This window comes from Ailuropoda melanoleuca, chromosome 6 (genome assembly GCF_002007445.2).
Source record: "Ailuropoda melanoleuca isolate Jingjing chromosome 6, ASM200744v2, whole genome shotgun sequence".
NCBI classification, from domain to species: domain Eukaryota; kingdom Metazoa; phylum Chordata; class Mammalia; order Carnivora; family Ursidae; genus Ailuropoda; species Ailuropoda melanoleuca.
Genome location: NC_048223.1, coordinates 90621814 through 90641630, shown reverse-complemented (window position 1 = coordinate 90641630; position 19817 = coordinate 90621814). Strand labels below are relative to the sequence as shown.

Sequence of the window (19817 nt, the reverse complement as noted above, 5' to 3'; positions counted from 1 at the left end):
AGCATTAGGTCTCACTATTATAAAGATACGCTTACATCCCTTGGGCCCAGAATGCAAGAAAAGATGGAAACAGGTCCATTGGAAGCTTGGGGGCCTTTTCCAAGTCTATATGCGAAATATACTAATTGTCTCTCTAATTGTATGACATACGAACAACGTTGAAGGAAAAATAATAGAAAACTCCACATAAGCAAAAGATTCATCCTCTAGAGCCTGTCAAATTAATACACAGAACACTTCCTCAACAGTGTTAACAGTGCTTCTCAACCTGTGATCCCTGGGGGCCCTTAGGGGTACTGCGGCGGAACAGGAAGACAGCAAGGCAGACAAAGGTTTCGATTTTCTTTTTTTTTAACTAATTGGGCTTCCAGAGGAGGTTCTACAAAAGGTTTCGTTGCATCATAAAAGCTTGAAAAAAACCAACATAAACCAGCACGACTTTGTATAGTAAGTTTTCTATTAAAAACTTCTCCCAGGTGAACAAGAATCCAAAAGACAAACAGGAACTTAGCAATTAAAAGACAAACATCTACCTAAGTTTTCCCTCTGGCAGCTTCCAAAGTATGCAGGTCTCTCTGGCGACCACACACGTCAGAAGTGGAAGGTCCTCACAGATCACCTAGTCCAGACAATCATTGCAGACGTGGAAACTCGAGCCAGGGCCAGGGCTGAGGCTGACTTGCCCAAGGTCTCACAGCCCGCAAGGGCCGGACTTCAACTGGGACTCCACGCTGGCAGCCCCAGGCCCTCAGCGCCCCACGGATCCTGCGGCCCCCGGCTCGGCCCGGCCCCAGGGGCAGTCTCGAGCAGCCGGAACGTAAGGGCCCACAACCCCGGGTCGCAGCCGCCTTTCGGCCGGCTCCACGCCAGGGCCGCGACCCAGGGAGCGGCAAAGCCCTGGCCTCGGGGGCCGCCCCCGCCCAGCCCACCTGTCGCGGGCTGCACAGCCGGCAGCCACACCCCCTGCCGGGGTCGGGGGCTCAGCTGGCCTTGTCGACGACGGACAGCAGCGACTGCAAGCGGCGTGAGGTACGCCCGTCCGCAGGCCGCAGGAATTACCTCAGGTGGGCGCTGAGCTCGCGGCTGGGCCGCCCCAGCCCGCCCGAAGCATGCCGGACACCAGGATGCTGCAGGCCCGCAGCTCAGCCGCCACCGAGCCTCTTTACACCCCTCCGCCGGAGGACGCCACTGTCCCGTCACGTGACATGGGCGTCACGTGTTCGCCCGGGGGCGGAGGTTTTGGAGGTGTTGCCCGGCAACGACGGCACGCTAAGGGGCGGGCAAACGGCGGCGGCGGCGGCGCGGTGGTTCTGCCTTCCTGGTCTGCGAGGTGCGGAGGCGAGAGCCGATGGGTGGGACGCGGTCAGAACGCGGAAGGGGAAACACCCCCACCCTCCTGCTTTATCCCTGTAGACCTCCGGGCCTGACCGCTATTTTTATTAGTGCTTTGAAAGGAGAAGGGAATTCGTTCAAGTATTCTGATGTTGAACTTGGAGAAAAAAATGGACATACTTGCAAACGAAGGCAGAGCGTTTGTTTAGCTTAAGGAACACTTGTGTTTACTTTCGCTCCCTAATCTGGAATGAATGGCTATTACACAGACTACCACACCCTGACTCCCATCCTAGAATGGGTGTGAGGAAGGCTTACGGAACTTCCAACTTTTATTTTAAATTATATCTTATTATAATTTTCAGGAGAATTAGTCTTTGTGTAAATACAAACATATCTAAATAAATATTTGATTCAGCATTCAGGTTTTGTCCACGTCAAACTTTATTGATTATAGTTGATACTTGTTTTTACTAACTATTTCTACCAAGCTGTTTTCCTTCATCAGACTTTACAGAAGTTTCAGCCACTGCCAATTTCCCCCATAATATACATTATAAATTGCATAAAAGACTAATAATTTGTACGTTTTAGTAAATTCATGAGAGAATTGTGAGCCAATATCTTCAAATATTCCAGAATTGTTCTGTTGTCCAGGAGTGATCTATTGAATAGTTAATTCCTCCATTCAATCCTGATCATTTTGCATACAGGGCTAAGAGCAAACTGAGTGGGCTCAAAATATCCTTCAGGTCTGTGCAAGGTCAAGCAGCCTCTTCATTAACACACCTAAAATGCAACATCACAAAGAGTAGAAAATACAGTGATGAGTTTTCTCCATGCTCATCTTTTACTATGGAAAAGAGGTTACAAGGTCAGTTGCCACAACCTGCTTGACTTTTTCTGCTGCTTCTGGCAGCAGATGTTCCATGAAGGCAGGAATAGTATCTTTTACTGGTATACCTTATGCCTAGACCATGCCTGAGAAGCAAAAAAGTTGGCTAATCTATGGCTTGTGAATCTGTAGGAAGTGGCAAAGACTCTTCACATATCCAGAGGGATCTGTAAGTTAGGCGGTACTCATGAAGACAATGCTAGGATAAGTCCTGGCTCAGCCATTTCTATCTAGGCAATTTAACATTTCTGAACCTCTTCATCTAACTAAAAGAAAGATAGTATCTACTGCATAGTTATGAAGATGAAATGAAATAATGCTGGCACAGCCCTTTAAAGTGCCCAATACATACAGTGCTCAATAAATGTTAACCACATATGACCTTTGGCAAGAGGGTAGTGATATAGGAGGTCAGAGTCCAGAGGGAAAGGCAACTAACAGCTTGAATGGGTTCAGGATCTGGCTCTGGACTCTTGCCACCTGGGCTGGAGTTGAGTATTGCCAGCAAGGAAACTAAGCACGGCCACAAAGAAATCTTTGCATTTAGAATGGAAGGCTACCCATCAGCGAATTTCTCACGGGTGACCAGGTCTTCACTCCAAGGGAAGCATTGCCTTATGGCAGCACGTTAATCCCACATCCTGTTGGTGGTGATGGGGACTCCTAGTATACTACCTGTCCACTGCTTCAGCCCACATAGGAAAATTGCCTGCCCTCTCCTAGAGTTTGTGGGAAGGAAAGAAGTCATCACTAAATGGCTGGACATATCTAGTTTTTCTTTTTTTTTTTTAAGATTTTATTTATTTATTCGACAGAGATAGAGACAGCCAGTGAGAGAGGGAAGACGAGCAGGGGGAGTGGGAGAGGAAGAAGCAGGCTCATAGCAGAGGAGCCTGATGTGGGGCTCGATCCCATAACGCCAGGATCACGCCCTGAACCGAGGGCAGACGCTTAACCGCTGTGCCACCCAGGCTCCCCTATCTAGTTTTTCAGTTAGGGTTTCATTGCAGACAAAATGCATTGGTAGGTAGGATAAGATATACTATAATTATTACTATAATTATATATGACTCTATAACAGCATATCATCCAACACAGTGGGTATACTAGGGTTCTTACTAGAGTGATGAATTTAAGGAATAACAGGAGACTTGCAAACAGCGAAAGAGGTGAATAATAACCTGCTAAGGTGTTACAAAGCTATGATGTGGTAGAGCCAACCTCGTATTTATGTCTCCTGATTCCAAGTCTAAATGCCTTTTCCTTTTTACTAATAACCATAAAAATGTGGTTTCACTATATCTGTTTATTCTATCTTGATTTTGGCCTTCTTATGCTATGCTAAATGACAGTCTTGCTTCACATAGTATTTGTCATATTTCAAAAGTAGAGCCAACAGGATATTCAGATTGATTAGAGGTATTTGTAAAAGAACAGAGTGAAGGAAGACTCCAAGGTTTTTGGCCTGTACAACCATAAGAATGGAACTGTCATTTACTTAGATGAAGAAAGTGTGAAAATTAATAAAAGGGGAGGGCACATATTGCATGGTGCACCTGAGTGTTATACGGAAATAATGAATCATGGAACATTGCATCAAAAACTGGGGATGTACTGTATGGTGACTAATATAACAAAATAAAAATTATTAAAAAGAAAAAAAGAAAATTAATAAAAGGAAAACCTCACTAAAATGGAGTTGGGAGGCCAGAAGAGGGAGCTCTTGTGCCATACCACTGCTTGTCAATTACCAGAAAAATTATCAACTACCCTAAGAAAGGATTAACAGGAAAGAATTATCAATTACAGGTCCTGATAGGAAAAGATGTACAGTGCCTCTCCTATAAGAAATTGACTATACCAGCAATTCAGCCAATAAGAAACCCTTATCATCCTGAATTCTTTCTTTTCTCCAAAGGACTTTTGTTCAAAAAAGCCCCTCCCAACTTCCTCCTTCATCTCCATAAAATAACGTTCCTCTCTTTTGTTAGACTACCCTAAGGTTTTGCTATACCTTGCTTCTCCTGAATTACAATTCTTTGTATTCCCAAATGAATTCATTTTTGCTGGTAAAATAACTTTTTTAATAATTTATTATATTATGTTAGTGACCATACAGTACACCCCTGGTTTTTGATATAAAGTTCCACGATTCATAACTTATGTATAACACCCAGTGCACCATGCAATATGTGCCCTCCTTAATACCCATCACCAGCCTATCCCATTGCCCCACCCCCATCCCCTCTGAAGCCCTCAGTTTGTTTCCCAGTGTCCATAGTCTCTCATGGTTCATTCCCCCTTCTTTTTATCCCCCTTCCTTCTTCCCTTTCTTCTCCTACTGATCTTCCTACTTCTTATGTTCCATAAATGAGTGAAACCATATGATAATTCTTTCTCTGCTTGACTTATTTCGCTTAGCATTATCTCCTCCAGTCCCATCCATGTTGCTGCAAATGTTGTGAAATCGTTCTTTTTGATGGCTGAGTAATATTCCATTGCAAATATGGACCACATATTCTTAATCCAGTCATCTGTTGAAGGGCATCTCAGCTCCTTCCACGATTTAGCTATTGTGGACAATGCTGCTATGAACATTGGGGTGCATATGGCCCTTCTCTTTGCTACGTCTGCATCTTTGGGGTAAATACCCAGTAGTGCAATGGCTGGATCATAGGGTAGCTCAATTTTTAACTTTTTAAGGGAACTACACTGTTAAAGTCAAAAAAGGATTTGTGCAGGGTGGGAGAAAAAAATCAAGAATTTGATTTTGGACATGCTAAATTTGACATGCCTATTAGCCACCCAAATAGAGGTGTACAATTAGCAACTGCACAGAAGACAATGGAATTCTGAGGAGAGAGATATATAAATTGATTGGTCGGTGGTTTTTTAAAGCCACAAGATTGAACGAGATCACACAGAACAATAACTTTCACACCTTCTGATCTCAACCCAGGATACAAAATACATTTTCTAGACTGACCAAATACATGCAGATAACTTAAAAGTTTCAAAGAGCAAATCTACCCTCCCTATAATTCACTATTTCCTTTCTTTTCCACTTTATTTTGTTTCATTTTTTAAAAACTTCTCCCAACTCAACTGATTTTTTAATCAAGTAACAGTATAGCCTTACAGTTCGAAAATCACTGAAAGTTGCTGACCAAGGACATTAATTGCATAATTGCAGAGGAAATAAAAGATCCAAAGGCTGCTCGTGTAGCACTTTGGAGACAGGAAGACTAGCAAGAAACAGAGCAGGAGCAGCCAAAGTAAGAGGAGAAACAAAAGAGAGGGGTTCTAAAGGTTAAGCGAAGAAAATTTTTTAGGGAGAAGGAAGTGCCTCAGTGTGTCATTTGCTGCCGAGAAGTTGAGTAAAATGAGAACTGACCTTTGGATTTAGCAGTGGAGAGATCCCTGAGAACTTGAGAAGAGAGCAATTACGATAAAGGGATACAAGCCTTATTGCAGAGATAGTGAATGGTGACAGCAAGCAGATTTCCTTTTGCTGCAAAAACGGACAGGGGGATGGAACAACAGCGGACAAGAGATGTGGGGGTTAGGTTTTCTGTTTAAATATTTATACACTAACAGAAATGGTCCAGTGATGAGAAAATATCAGGGCAGGAGAGTGACAACCATAGGAAGGAAATCCTTGAGTTGGCCGGAAGGGTCATCCTCGATAGATGAGCAAGGGGATTGGCAAGGCACGATGCAGATAGCTTGCTATGTTTGTTGTTAGATGCATATGGAATTTCTTTTCCAGGGGTGCTTGGGTGGCTCAGTCGGTTAAGCATCTGACTCAAATTCAGCTCAGGTCATGATCTTGGGGTCCTGGGATCAGGGCCCCGTGTGGGGCTTTGCGCTCAGTGTGGAGTCGTCTTGAGATTCTCTCTCTCCCCCTCTGTCCTTCCCCCACTCGCACACACTTTCTCTCTCAATAAATAAATCTTTTTTTTAAAAGAATTTATTTTCCAATTGTTCCCTAGTTTAATAAAATAAGTTGAGAGTGAAGACAGGGAGAGGGGGCTGGTGGTTTGAGGAGAGAAGGGTAAAAACCATCCAGGAGTGCTACATCCCAGCCCAGCCCCGTGACTTCCCACATGAACGATTACTGTTCTGTCTCCTGACTTCCATCCTTGCCTCCTACAATCTTTTCTCTATAGGATCACGAATGATTTTTTAAAACTTAAATCCAATTATGTAAACCTCCATTATCCCAATTCAGAATAAAATCCAAAGTTCATGCCTATCAAGTCCTCCATGATGTAGCCCCTTATTTCCTGTTATCCTCCTTACTTGCTTTGCTCTAGCTGCCAGGCTTTCTTGCAATTTCTTGGTTTCTTCAGGCTTAGAACCCTTTCCCCCAATTTCCTCACTTCCTTTGTGACTTTATTTAAATGTAACCTTCTCATAGTGGAAGTCTTTGATGACCCTTTCTAAAACAAGATTATGTCACCCTATTGTGCTTGTTTTTTTGTTCTTTGATTTTAATACCACCTGTGGCAGAGACATTTACAGCTCATTAAATATCCTTTCCCCACCCCCCATAACTCTGGCAATTGTGTAAGGCCATATGACTAGCTCTAACCAATGGGCTATGAGCCGAATGTGTATACACTTCTAGACAAAGTCATTGAAAAGCCGATGAGCAAACCTCCTGCCCGCTCTCCCCTACTGCAGCAATCTTAGAGAATACATGTTGCAATGGAAACAGCCCGAATCAGCCTGAATTGCCTCATCAGGTAGCTACCCTGGGAAGCTGCCTGACTCACTGGATTTTGCATAGGTGAGGAATAAACTTTGTTGTGTTAAACCACTGAGCTTTGGGGATTAATCTGTTACCACAGCAATATATAGAATCTGTTAGGGTCTGAATTATGTCTCCCCCAAAATTATATGTTGAACTCCTCACCCCCGTACCTCCTTCTGTGACTGTACTAGAGATAGAGTCAGCAGTTAGTTAGATTCTAACAGGATACCTGGAGGCCGGCGCTGAGGTGGTCCTGGTCAGCTGTCACGAAAGTCAGAATCCTGTCCTGGCAGCACGCCACAAGAAGCCAGATCAAACCAGACAGACCCAAAATGGAGGATGCTATGACAGCAAACCTGACCAAATTAGGAAGAAGGAGTGAGAAACTCGGCTTCCTGCCCCAAGTAATAACTATTCTCCCCCCTAGTTAACAACTGTCTATAAAAGATAGAAACCCAACCCAAACCCCAGGGCACACAGCTCTGTCTTTCTCTCTCTGCCTCTCTCGCTCCTCATATCTTGAGAGCGTACTTTTCGCAACTTTCCCGCTTCCATTACTCATCTTCTGTGCTGCATGTCTGTCCTGAATTCCTTCTCCTAATGAAACCAAGAACTTTCGGTGATTCCTTCAGGTCTGGATGGGTTGAGGCCCCAAGGTGCGGGGTCCCCCTGGTTCACACAACAATAGGGCATTGAGGTGAGTAAGGCAAAATATGGTCATTAGGGTGGGCCCTGATCCATTAAGATTGGTGCCCACATAGGAGGGGGAGATTAGAACATAGTTGTGCATGGAGGAAAGACCATGTGAAGACCCAGGGAGAAGTGGCTATCTGCAAACCAATGACCTTCTTCTCAGAAGAAACCCACTCTGCCAACTCCTGGATCCCTGACTTCTAGCCTCCAGAATTGTGAGAAAATAAATCTGTTGTGTAAGCTGCCCAGTCTGTGGTTTTGTTATGGTAGCCCTAGTAATTGAATACAGCATCCTAACACACCGATATTCCATCCGGCATGTTGATTTTTATGTTTATTTTTTCCTCTAGAATGTGAGCATGCAATGAAAGCAGGGATTTTGTTTAGTTAAACACTACATCCACAGCACTTACAACAGTGCATGACACTAACAGATGCTCAATATTTATTGAATAACTGAATATTGTATTTAAATGAAAATTTTAAAAAGATTTACTTATTTGAGAGAGAGAAAGAGGGAGAGAGGTAGAGGGAGAGGGAGAATTTCAAGCAGACTCCCCACTGAGTGTGGAGCCCAAGGCAGGTCTTGATCCAAAGTCCCTGAGATCATGATCTAAGCCAAAACCAAGAGTCAAGATGCCCAATCAACTGAACCGCCCAGGTGCTCCTTAAATGAAATTTTTTTAAAGGAAGATCTTTTTTGGGCACCTGGTGGCTCAGTCAGTTAAGTGTCTGCCTTCAGCTCAGGGCATGATCCCAGGGTCCTGGAATTGAGCCCCATGTCAGCTTCCCTGCTCAGAGGGGAGTCTACTTCTCCCTCTCCTTCTGCCACTCCCCCCTGCTCGTGCGCACTCTCTCTCTTAAATAAATAAAATCTTTTAAAAAAAGAACATAGCACTATTCTCTGGTAATCTATAGCTTTGACTGTGTCGTGCAAATTTTAATAAGTACTACTTATAAATGTTGGTATAAAATAATATATTCTAGAATTTTTTAGTCTTCAATTATTTTTTTTTTTAAGATTTTATTTATTTATTTGACAGAGATAGAGACAGCCAGCGAGAGAGGCAACACAAGCAGGGGGAGTGGGAGAGGAAGAAGGCAGGCTCATAGCAGAGGAGCCTGATGTGGGGCTTGATCCCATAACGCCGGGATCACGCCCCGAGCTGAAGGCAGACGCTTAACCGCTGTGCCACCCAGGCGCCCCTAGTCTTCTATTATTATTACACATTTTTTGACAGTATTTTACGACACAGTAATTCTAAGAATGTAGTCTTTAAAATTTCTTTTTATATTTTATATGCATTTTCATGCTCCCAAAGTGAATTTTTTTCTTATGATTTAAGATCTTCAATATTTTTTAAACTGGACATTACCATATACAGGTAGAAAATACTGAGTGACAAAAGATCTTTAAAACTATACATGAAATTCCTTTCCTGTTTACCAATAAATGTGGCATAAGATTTTTTAAAAATCCTAGAATATCTGTTTATTGATAACTCTGTCCATGTATGTTTTAGTAAATGGCAATGCTCCCATTCAAGAAATCCATCAACCTAATTTTCTAATGGAGGAAGAGGTAAAAGATACCACTTTCTGTGGAATAGTCATCAACTTAAGACCAAAATTAATAGCAATATAAGAAATTCAGAAACAGTAAGATTTTTGGTTTCTATTTCATGTATGGTGCTGCTGTTCCAACCTTATAAAGTAAAGCTATCTGCTTTCCAAATTCCAAAAATTAACACACTCCTCCCATCTTACTATACAAACCAGTACCCTTCAGTTTCAGAAAAAGGAAGAGTTAAAGGGCCGCTGACTACAGAAGAACAATTTTGATTTGGGACTGTCCAAACACACAAATCATACTGAGTGGCCAGAAACTTATTTTACAGAACAGTTTAAATATTACGCAGTAGCCAAATCAACTTGTTCCATCAGCCCTTTAGAAGGGAAAAAACTCAACCCCCATAAAATTATTTCACTTGATAGGATGTGTATCAACAAAAAATGCCTTAAACTTTCATCAACAAGTTGTCTAGTTTGGTGTTCAAAACGGTAACATCAACACATTTTAAAAGCAAATATAGCTGACATTGTGAATCAATTATAAATTTGAACCTAATGAACCATGCGGGAGAAAGAGGTAGTAAACCAATGTGCTTTGAATTTGTTCAAGTACTTATACTTCTGTATACAAAGATTTAGCATAGATAACAGCTATCATGAGAAGTGAAAAAAGATTTCCCCAGAAATGAAAATATTAAAACTAAGTTAAAATACATAAAGTAGTATTAGTATTCCACACAGCATAAAATTTGACAAATCAGTTTACATGACCCAGTTGACCATGCGTGAAAATGCAAAGCGGGTATTAAAATCAGTATTATGTCCAACATTTAAAACCAGTTTGTAATTGGGAGAACATCTAAATCCTTAAAAAACACAAATGAAGTGAAAGCTTTATTTTTTTTATAATAATTTTTTATTATGTTGCTAGTCACCATACAGTACATCTTTAGTTTTTGATGTAGTGTTTTATGATTCATTATTTGCGTTTAACACCCAGTGCTCCATGCAATAAGTGAAAGCTTTAAAATGGTACATGCTGTTGACACCTATATTTCAAGCTTGGGAATGCATATTTGCAAGCAGCAGTACAAAAGTATTCATGAAGAATGCATGATCTCTGAAAATTATGAAAACATCCCTGCTACCAATACATTTCTAAATACAAAACTGCCATATTGTTACTTCTGTGTGGCAAGAGCAGCTCATTTTCAAAACAGATAAAATTCAGTCTTTAGGTGTGAATGGTATGAATGGCAGTCCTTTTTTTTTTTTTTTAATTCTTTAGTCGTTTGGGATCCTTACGCATGCAAAACCTCAGATGGGAGGGTCTGCAAAGGAACCAGGGTTGTCTTGTGAAGCATCCAGTTAAGCCAGAGCTGAGAACGCCTCAGGGTCATCTACATTAGGAGCTGAAGTACTTGACTTGTCAGTCCTTTTGCCTTGGTTTGGATGTCCACCATGCCCACCACCACCTCATCCCCCCCTGCCACCACATCCTGGGCAGCCAAGGTCTCCAAAACTGATCTCCAGCTGAGACTTAATATCATTTGCTGGCTTCCAGAAATGATAGTCCATAACCAAATCTGCAGCATCAGCCTCTTCACTCTGACTCATGAAGAATACCTTCTTCTGCTGCCCATCGTCACCTTCATTGGGTTTTCCAATATTAAATCCTATTTTTGCTCAGTCCTTATTTTGAACAGCTTTTCACTTATCTAAAGTAATTTCTTCATGTCTTCTGCCCATTTCTTGATTAGATTATTTGTTCTTTGGGTGTTGGGTTTGGTAAGCTCTCTATAGATCTTCGATACCACCCTTTATCTGTTATGTCATTTGCAAATATCTTCTCCCATTCCGTAGGTTGCCTTTTAGTTTTGTTGACTGTTTCCCTTGCTGTGCAGAAGCTTTTTATCCTGATAAAGTCCCAATAGTTCATTTTTGCTTTTGTTTCCCTTACCTTTAGAGATGTGTTTTTTTTTTTTAAAGATTTTATTTATTTGACAGAGATAGAGACAGCTAGCGAGAGAGGGAACACAAGCAGGGGGAGTGGGAGAGGAAGAAGCAGGCTCCCAGCGGAGGAGCCCGATGTGGGGCTCGAACCCATAACGCCGGGATCACGCCCTGAGCCGAAGGCAGACGCTTAACCGCTGTGCCACCCAGGCGCCCCTAGAGATGTGTCTTGCAAGGAGTTGCTGAGGCCAAGGTCGAAGAGGTTGCTGCCCGTGTTCTCCTCTAAGATTTGGATGGATTCCTGTCTCACATTTAGGTCTTTCATCCATTTTGAGTTTATCTTTGTTTATGGTGTAATGTGGCTGTTATCTTTGTTTATGGCAGCATGTGGCTGTCCAATTTTCCCAGCACCATTTATTGAAAAGACTGTCCTTTTTCCATTGGATATTCTTTCCTGCTTTGTTGAATATTAGTCGACCATAGAGTTGAGGGTCGATTTCTGGGCTCACTACTCTGTTCCATTGATCTATGTGTCTTTTTTTGTGCCAGTACAAGCTGTCTTGATGATCACAGCTTTATAATAAAGCTTTGAAGTCAGGCATTGTGATGCCCCCCAGCTTTGGTTTTCTTTTTCAACATTCCCCTGGCTATTTGGGGTCTTTTCTGGTTCCATACAAGTTTTTGGATTATTTGTTCCAGCTCTGCGAAGTAGTTGATGATATTTTGATAGGGATTGCACTGAATGTGTAGATTGGTCTGGGCAGCATAGACATTTTAACAAGGTTTATTCTTCCAATCCAGCATGGAATGTTTTTCCATTTCTTTGTGTCTTCCTCAATTTCTTTCGTAAGTGTTCTGTAGTTTCTAGAGTGCAGATCCTTTACCTCTTTGGTTAGGTTTATTCCTAGGTATCTTACGGGTTTTGGTGCAATTGTAAATGGGATCGATTCCTTAATTTCTCTCTTTAGTCACATTGTTAAGTGTATAGAAATGCAACTGATTTCTGTGCATTGATTTTATATCCTGCCATGTTGCTGAATTACTGTATGAGTTCTAGAAATTTTGGGTGGAGTCTGTTAGGTTTTCCACATAAAATATCATGTCATCAACAAAGAGTGAGAGTTTGATCTTTGCCAATTTGAATGCCTTTTATTTCTTTTTGTTGTCTGATTGCTGAGGCTAGGACTTCTAGTACTATGTTGAACAGTAGTGGTGAGAGTGGGCATCCCTGTCGTGTTCCTGGCCTTAAGGGAAAAGCTCTCAGTTCTTCCCCATTGAGAACGATATTCACTGTGGGCTTTTTGTAGATGGCTTTTATGATATTAAGGTATGTTCCCTCTATCCCTATACTTTGAAGAGTTTTAATCAAGAAAGGATGCTGTATTTTGTCAAATGATTTTTCTGCATCAATTGAGAGGGATCATATGGTTCTTGTCTTTTCTTTTATTAATGTGATATATCATGTTGCTTGATTTGTGAATGTTGAACCATCCTTGCATCCCAGGAATAAATCCCACCTGGTTGTGGTGAATAATCCTTTGAATGTACTGTTGGGTCGTACTGGCTAGTATCTTGGTGAGTATTTTGGCATCCATGTTCATCAGGGATATTGGTCTGTAATTCTTCTTGATGGGGTCTTTGTCTGGTTTTGGGATCAAGGCAATGCTGGCCTCATAGAACAAGTCTGGAAGTTTTCCTTCCATTTCTATTTTTTGAAACAGCTTCAGGAGAACAGTGAATGTTTGGTAGAATTCCCCTAGGAAGCCATCTGGCCCTGGACTCTTGGTTTTGGGGAGGTTTTTGATGACTGCTTCAATTTCCTTGCTGGTTATTGGTCCCCCCAAAACACATAATCCAGTCAACAAATGGGCAGAAGACATTAACAGATACTTCTCCAAAGAAGACATACAAATGGCCAACAGACATATGAAAAAATGCTCCACATCACTTGGCATCAGAGAAATACAAATCAAAACCACAATAAGATACCACCTACACCACTTAGAATGGCTAAAATTAACAATACAGGAAACAACAGGTGTTGGCAAGGATTCAGAGAAAGAGGAACCCTCTTACACTGTTGGTAGGAATGCAAGCTGGTATAGCCAGTCTGGAAAACAGTATGGAGGTTCCTCAGGAAGTTAAAAATAAAACTACCCTATGACCCAGCAATTGTGCTACTGGGTATTTACCCTAAAGATACAGATGTAGTGAAGAGAAGGGGCATCTGCGCCCCAATACTCATAGCAGCAATGTCCACAATAGCCAAACCATGGAAGGAGCCAAGATCTCCTTCAACAGATGGATGGATAAAGAAGATGTGATTCATATATACAATGGAATATTACCCAGCCATCAGAAAAGGTGAATACCTTCCATTTACATCGATGTGGATGGAACTGGAGGGTATTACACTGAGTGAAATAAGTCAGTCAGAGAAAGACAATTATACGGTTTCACTCATATGTGGAATATAAAAAATAGTGCAGAGGATCATAGGGGAAGGGTGGGAAAACTGAATGGGAAGAAATCAGAGAGGGAGACAAACCATGAGACACTCTTGACTCCAAGAAACAAACTGAGGGTTGCAGAAAGGGAGGTGGGTGGGGAGATGGGGTAACTGGGTGATGGGCATTTAGGGAGGGTATGTGATGGGATGGGCACCGGTGTTATATGCAACTAATGAACCACTGAACACTACATCAAAAACTAACGATGTACTGTATGTTGGCTAATCGAATTTAAATAAAAATACACACATTCATACATACATACATACATACAAGTCATTTCTTTTGGACCTTCTTTCTTCTTCAACTTCGTTCTCCTTATTTTCAGTGTCTGCAACTGGATGTTTATCACCTTTAGCTGCTTCCTCAGTCACATTTGATTGATCCAAGTCACTGCAATTATATTTGTTTCTGAATACATTTTGGGGATTCTGTTAATTCATCTTTGACAGTTGTGAGATCCACTCCCTTCACATTTGCCCTTATGCTTCAGGCCACTGTAATGTAAAAATGATGATCTTTTACTTCCACTTATATCACTTCATATGCCTATCAAGTTCACCTTTACCACGAGAATCAAATCCATCTCAGTCCATTCCATGTCCATGGCCTACTCAACCTCTTCCAAGGTCACCATGGCGTCGGATAGGCCAGTCAATAATCTATCAACTGAAAATTCTCCTTCTTCACACTTTTCTTCAAGTGACTTTTCAAATCATCATTCATGATTTCTGGTGACCTATCAATCATTTTCCCTTCACCCTGCAGTCCAACACATCTTATTCATTTCTTAAGTGCCGCTGGAGGCTGTGTCTCCTCTTTCTTGTCAACTACCCTAACATTAACGAGCAGCGGTTTCTTGCAGTCTTTCTGGGACTCTTTATGCAGCTGTTTGCCTGCCACATTGGAGTTGGTCTGTGTTGCAGCCTGAGCTGTACTCTTGGTCCCAGAGCCCCCAACGCTGCCCCTGCTGGCTTTTTTTCTTGTTCTCTGCTGCCTTCAACACCTCAAAGGGGTCAGATTCATCATCACATAACTGGTCAAACTGGTTGGTGACCACTCAGCCAAAGCCTTCCTGTAAGTGCCCAGGCATGACGGTGGCTTGGTGGTGCGTTCCTCCACAGACTGAAGCAGGCCGCAGCAGGGAGCCAAGAATGCCTACTTTCAGCCCTTCCCTTCCCTTGGCTGGGCCCAAAGCGAAATTTTTAAAAAGGAATAAAACACTTGAGAAAACATATCCCTACTATTTGTCCCATTTTGTTCTCCACTAAAATGTTAAATCCATCTTGTTTTTCACTATAGACTTGTCTTGTTTTGTCTACAATAAGTATTAAGGCACCCACTACCTAGTCTATTCCAACCCTGTTCAAAAGTAACCTTTTGTAATAGAATTTTAGATTTACATAAAATTTGCAAAGATGGTATAAATATTTCCTGTATATCCCACATCCAGTTTCCCCTACTAATATATTAATTAGTATATATATTAAAGTCCATGCTTTATTCAGCTTTCCTTAGTTTTTACCTAATATCCTTTTCCTTTTCTAGGATCCCAGCCAGCATACCACATTACCTTTAGTCATCACATCTTCTCAGGCTTGTCTTGGCTGTGACAGCTTCTCAGAATTTGTTTTTGATAACCTTGACAGTTTTGAGGAGTACAAGCAGGGTGTTTTGTCAAATGTACCTCAGTTGAGTATTGCTAATGTTTTTCTCATGGTGAGACTGGGGTTGTGGAGTTTTGAGAGTCAGTGCCACTCTCACTATTCATATCAAGAGTAGATGTATTGTTGTTGATGTTGACCTTGATCACCTGGCTAAGGTAATATTTGCCAAATTTCTCCACTGTAGTTACTTTCCCCCCCTTTCTATACTGTACTCATTGGAAAGAAGTCACTAAGCACAGGGCACAGTTGAGGGATGGGGAGTTATGCCCGTCTCCTTAAGGGTGGCCTATCTACAGAATTCTTCTGTACAGGAGACATGTCTCTTCTCCATCATTTCAAAATTCATTCAATCATTTATTTATACAAGTATAGACTTATCAATATTTACTCTGTACTTTGAGTTACAATCCAAATTACTTGATTGCTCATATGGTTCCAGGTTTGGCCACTGGGAGCTCTTTCAGTTGGCTGCTGTGTCTCTCTGACATACCGCCATTATTATTGTAGATTTTTTTGTGGTGGTGTTTTTTTTTTTTTTAAGGCATTTCCTTTCTGAAACTGCAAGAAGCCATATATTTCCTCTCCCAGTCCTAGAATCAGATATTTCTCCAAGAAGGTATAGTATTGTCCTTTTACTGGAATATGGTATTAGAAACCAAGATCTGGGTGATTAGGTGTGCTCATTACTACTAGGATGTTGTTGCTTCTAGGCCCTCTCTACTGATATAGCAATGATAATATATTAATATGATTAATTATTACTAATCACCAAAAAGAAATGAGCTAAAAGATCAGCCTAATATTTATCTATATATTTCTCCTTCAGGTACTTCCCATACAGCAAGGTGTTGGATTATATATATATTTTTTTAAGATTTATTTATTTGACAGAGAGAGACAGCCAGCGAGAAAGGGAACACAGCAGGGGAGTGGGAGAGGAAGAAGCAGGCTCCTAGCGGAGAAGCCTGATGTGGGGCCTGATCCCAGAACGCTGGGATCACGTCCTGAGCCGAAGACAGACGCTTAACAACTGCGCCACCCAGGCCCTCCTGGATTATATTTTTTGATTCTACTTGTAACCTTTTATTTTTATGACTTAAGTCTATTAGCATTTTTTCAATCCTTTATCAGCTTTTCTTCCCTTAATGTCTTTTTTTAAGAATCTACTACAAATATTTCTATTGGTCAACATTGGTTTTAGTAAAATAGGACTACATATACTTAAATATTGAGGATGTGATTATAACAAAAAAAAATACTGTATAGACTAAAATCTAGAATTTATTCCCTTTTTTTCCTATCCTATGTATATGTTTGATTCTCTGAGCAGACTAGGTATGAGGTTTGGGCTAACCTAGTGTCCCTAAATTTTCTTCATTAGGATTTTGTCTTTGTATTTTCCTTCTACTCCAACAAACCTAAATTCTCATCCCTTTTGAAAGCTAATAAATCTTTTTGTAGCAGACACTGTAGGTAGCTGACCCAGTCTCCAATTCCAAACTCTCTCTTCCTTGCTTGAAACTGCTGTAATGAAAAAGCTAAAACTTTGATCTCCCAGCTACCCTTGTAACAGGGTACCGGACAACGAAATACAGGCTAAAGTATCAGCAGATCATTCTTTCCTGAATAAAGAAGTAAAGCACAACTGGGGAAAAAGTCTTTAGGAGAAAAGAAATATACACACACACACATACATATACACACCATCCAAGGGAGACCACTTCCTCCCCAAAGCTGGGAACTTAGTCCATCCCCCCAACTCCTAAAGCCGCAAAGAAAGGTACCTTGGAGCTGTTAGGAAAGAAGGCTGAGGAGGACAGGAACATGTGAGAAGTTGTAAACAAAAGCCAGTCACTGGAATGCCTAAATAGAGATAGTAAATACTGGTAAGGATATCAAACAGAGGAGGACTCTCAAACTGTTACAGGGAGAGATAAACTATTAAAACCACTTTGGAAAATTTGTTAGTATTATCTAGTAGATTAAACAAACACAATGATCAACCTACAATGCAGCAATTCTACTCTTAGGTATAGACTCAAAAGAAATGTGTATACATATGTTCTCAGAGACATGTGCACAAATGTTCATAAGAGCAGTATATGTTATACTCAAAGCTAGAAACCACCCAAATGTCCATCAACAATTGATGGATGCTGGAATACAACAACACAGATGAAGGAATACACTGTACTACACTCATACAAAAGAATACAATACCACAATAAAAGTTAAGTACAACTACATGCAACACAAATATCACAATGAACACTGAGTGCAAAAAAAGCCAGAAAAAGAATTAACACAAACCATACAATTCCCTAGGTAGAGTTTTTGGTTTTGTAAGGCAAAACAGCAGGGATACACGCTTAGGGAGTAAAACCATAAATACAAGAAAATGACTATTACAGAAAAAAAGGTTAGTTACCTTTATAGAGGAAGGGGTAGTGACTGGGAAAGTATAGGAGGCAGGAATGGGTTCAGGGGTGCTGGAAATATTTCATATTTCTCAACCTGCACAAAGATTACACAGAGGTTTGGGGCGCCTGGGTGGCTCAGCCGTTAAGTGTCTGCTTTCGGCTCAGGTCATGATCCCAGGGTCGTGGGATCGAGCCCCTGCTTGGCGGGAAGCCTGCTTCTCCCTCTCATACTCCCCTTGTGTTCCCTCTCTCGCTGTCTCTCTCTGACAAATAAAATCTTTTAAAAAAATGATTACACAGAGGTTTGTTTTGTGATGTTATTGAGCTATACATATATTTTGTGTATATTCACTTTTCTTTATGTGCGTTTAGAATTTTTTAAAAGTTAAAAAAAATAAAAAATTTAAAAAAATTGAGTATCTGTCTAGGGGACCAAACATATAAGAGAATTTCCATAGTAAGAGAACAGAGGCAATGGAGAGGGGAGATAACTTTTTTAAAGAAAAAAAAATCCTTGAGCTATAGAAAAATATTGAGACTTCAGAATGAATAGATACAACAACGTCAAGAAAAATGGATGAAAAATGAATGAAATTTCAGATGTGCAAAAACTAAGAGAAAACCCTTTAGTCTCTGGAAACAACCAACCAACCAACGAAACAAAAAAACCAACCACCTTACTTTTTTTTTTTATTATTATGTTAGTCACCATACAGTACATCCCCGGATTCTGATGCAAAGTTCGATGCTTCATTAGTTGCGTATAACACCCAGTGCACCATGCAATATGTGCCCTCCTTACTACCCATCACCAGTCTATCCCATTCCCCCACTCCCCTCCCCTCTGAAGTCTTCAGTTTGCTTCTCATAGTCCATAGTCTCTCATGTTTCATTCCCCCTTCTGATTACCCCCCCTTTCTTTATCCCTTTTTTCCCCTACTGTTCATCCTAGTTCTTATGTTCCATAGATGAGAGAAACCATATGATAATTGTCTTTCTCTGCTTGACTTATTTCACTTAGCATTATCTCCTCCAGTGCCGTCCAACCAACCACCTTACTAACAGAGATATAAGTATTAGATTGGCATTAGGATTCCATCAGTAACAGTCTACACAGAAATCAGTGTTTCAATGCCTTCAAATTTTTGAGGAAAGACTTCTAGACCGAGCCAAGTCACTAATTAAGTGTGAGGTCATATAAAGGACAATTTTACACATGCCAGGAATGACAAAGTTTCTACCTCCAAGGCCATCCATGATATTCTCCTGCAAGATCCTGAACCAGAGAGGAAAAAAAGATTTCTGGTGAAAGCTGATGAAATTTGAGAGGGGTTCCATAGACTGGATACCATATCAATCAACACTGTTTTCTTTTTTAAAGGCTTGGACGGAAGTTGTGTAGGATAATGTCCTTGTTTGGGCTTATTACTGGTATATTTATGGATGGATAGGCATCACGCCTGAATTTTAGTCAAATTCAGAAAGACTAATGATGATGATTATAGACACCCACCGAGAGAAAACAAATATGATAAAATATCAATAGCTAAGGAATATTAGATGAAAGAACCTTGGGAGGGGAGTTAAGATGGTGGAGGAATAGGGAACCCCTTTTTCAGCTGGTCCCGAGTCAAGTTGGATAGGTACCAGACCAGCCTGAACATCCACGGAATCAGCCTGAGACGCAGGAAGATACATCTGGATCTCTACAAATGAACATCTCCAATGCTGAGTATTGAGGTACGAAGCAGGGAGCCGTGAAACCGTGCACAGATATCGGAAGATAAACGGAAGGGGGAGGGAGCCGCTGTGTCAGGGCGCTGGGAAGCGGTAGCCACCTGCACGGGAGGGCGGGGTACCAGCACGGCGAGGAAACAGACTGTGACCGTGAGCGGGGAGTGCGCGCCACCAGACTGAAAAGGAGCTCCGGTGTGCTCACTGGAACCAGACTAAGACCGGGAGATCCGGGAGCGCGCGCGGGGTGGCTGGCGGCGTTAGAAACACAAAGGACAGAGATGC

The 19817-nt window shown here is 41.4% G+C and overlaps 1 protein-coding gene and 1 pseudogene across 8 annotated transcripts in view; both read right to left on the bottom strand.

Annotated features, from left to right (window-relative positions):
* Positions 1-1210, bottom strand: part of MARCHF8 (membrane associated ring-CH-type finger 8) — a 117979-nt gene extending 116769 nt beyond the window's left edge. For 2 of the 8 annotated variants that reach the window (XM_034662862.1, XM_034662867.1), the window contains exon 1: positions 534-1205. The gene's annotated coding sequence lies outside the window, so the exon portion shown is untranslated. Of the gene's footprint in view, positions 1-533 lie in introns of all 8 variants that reach the window. The other 6 variants (XM_034662864.1, XM_034662868.1, XM_034662866.1 and 3 more) reach the window with 5 other exon arrangements.
* Positions 1211-10183: 8973 nt separating this feature from the next.
* Positions 10184-15054, bottom strand: LOC100476916 (annotated as a pseudogene).
* Between the last annotated feature and the right edge of the window lie 4763 nt (positions 15055-19817).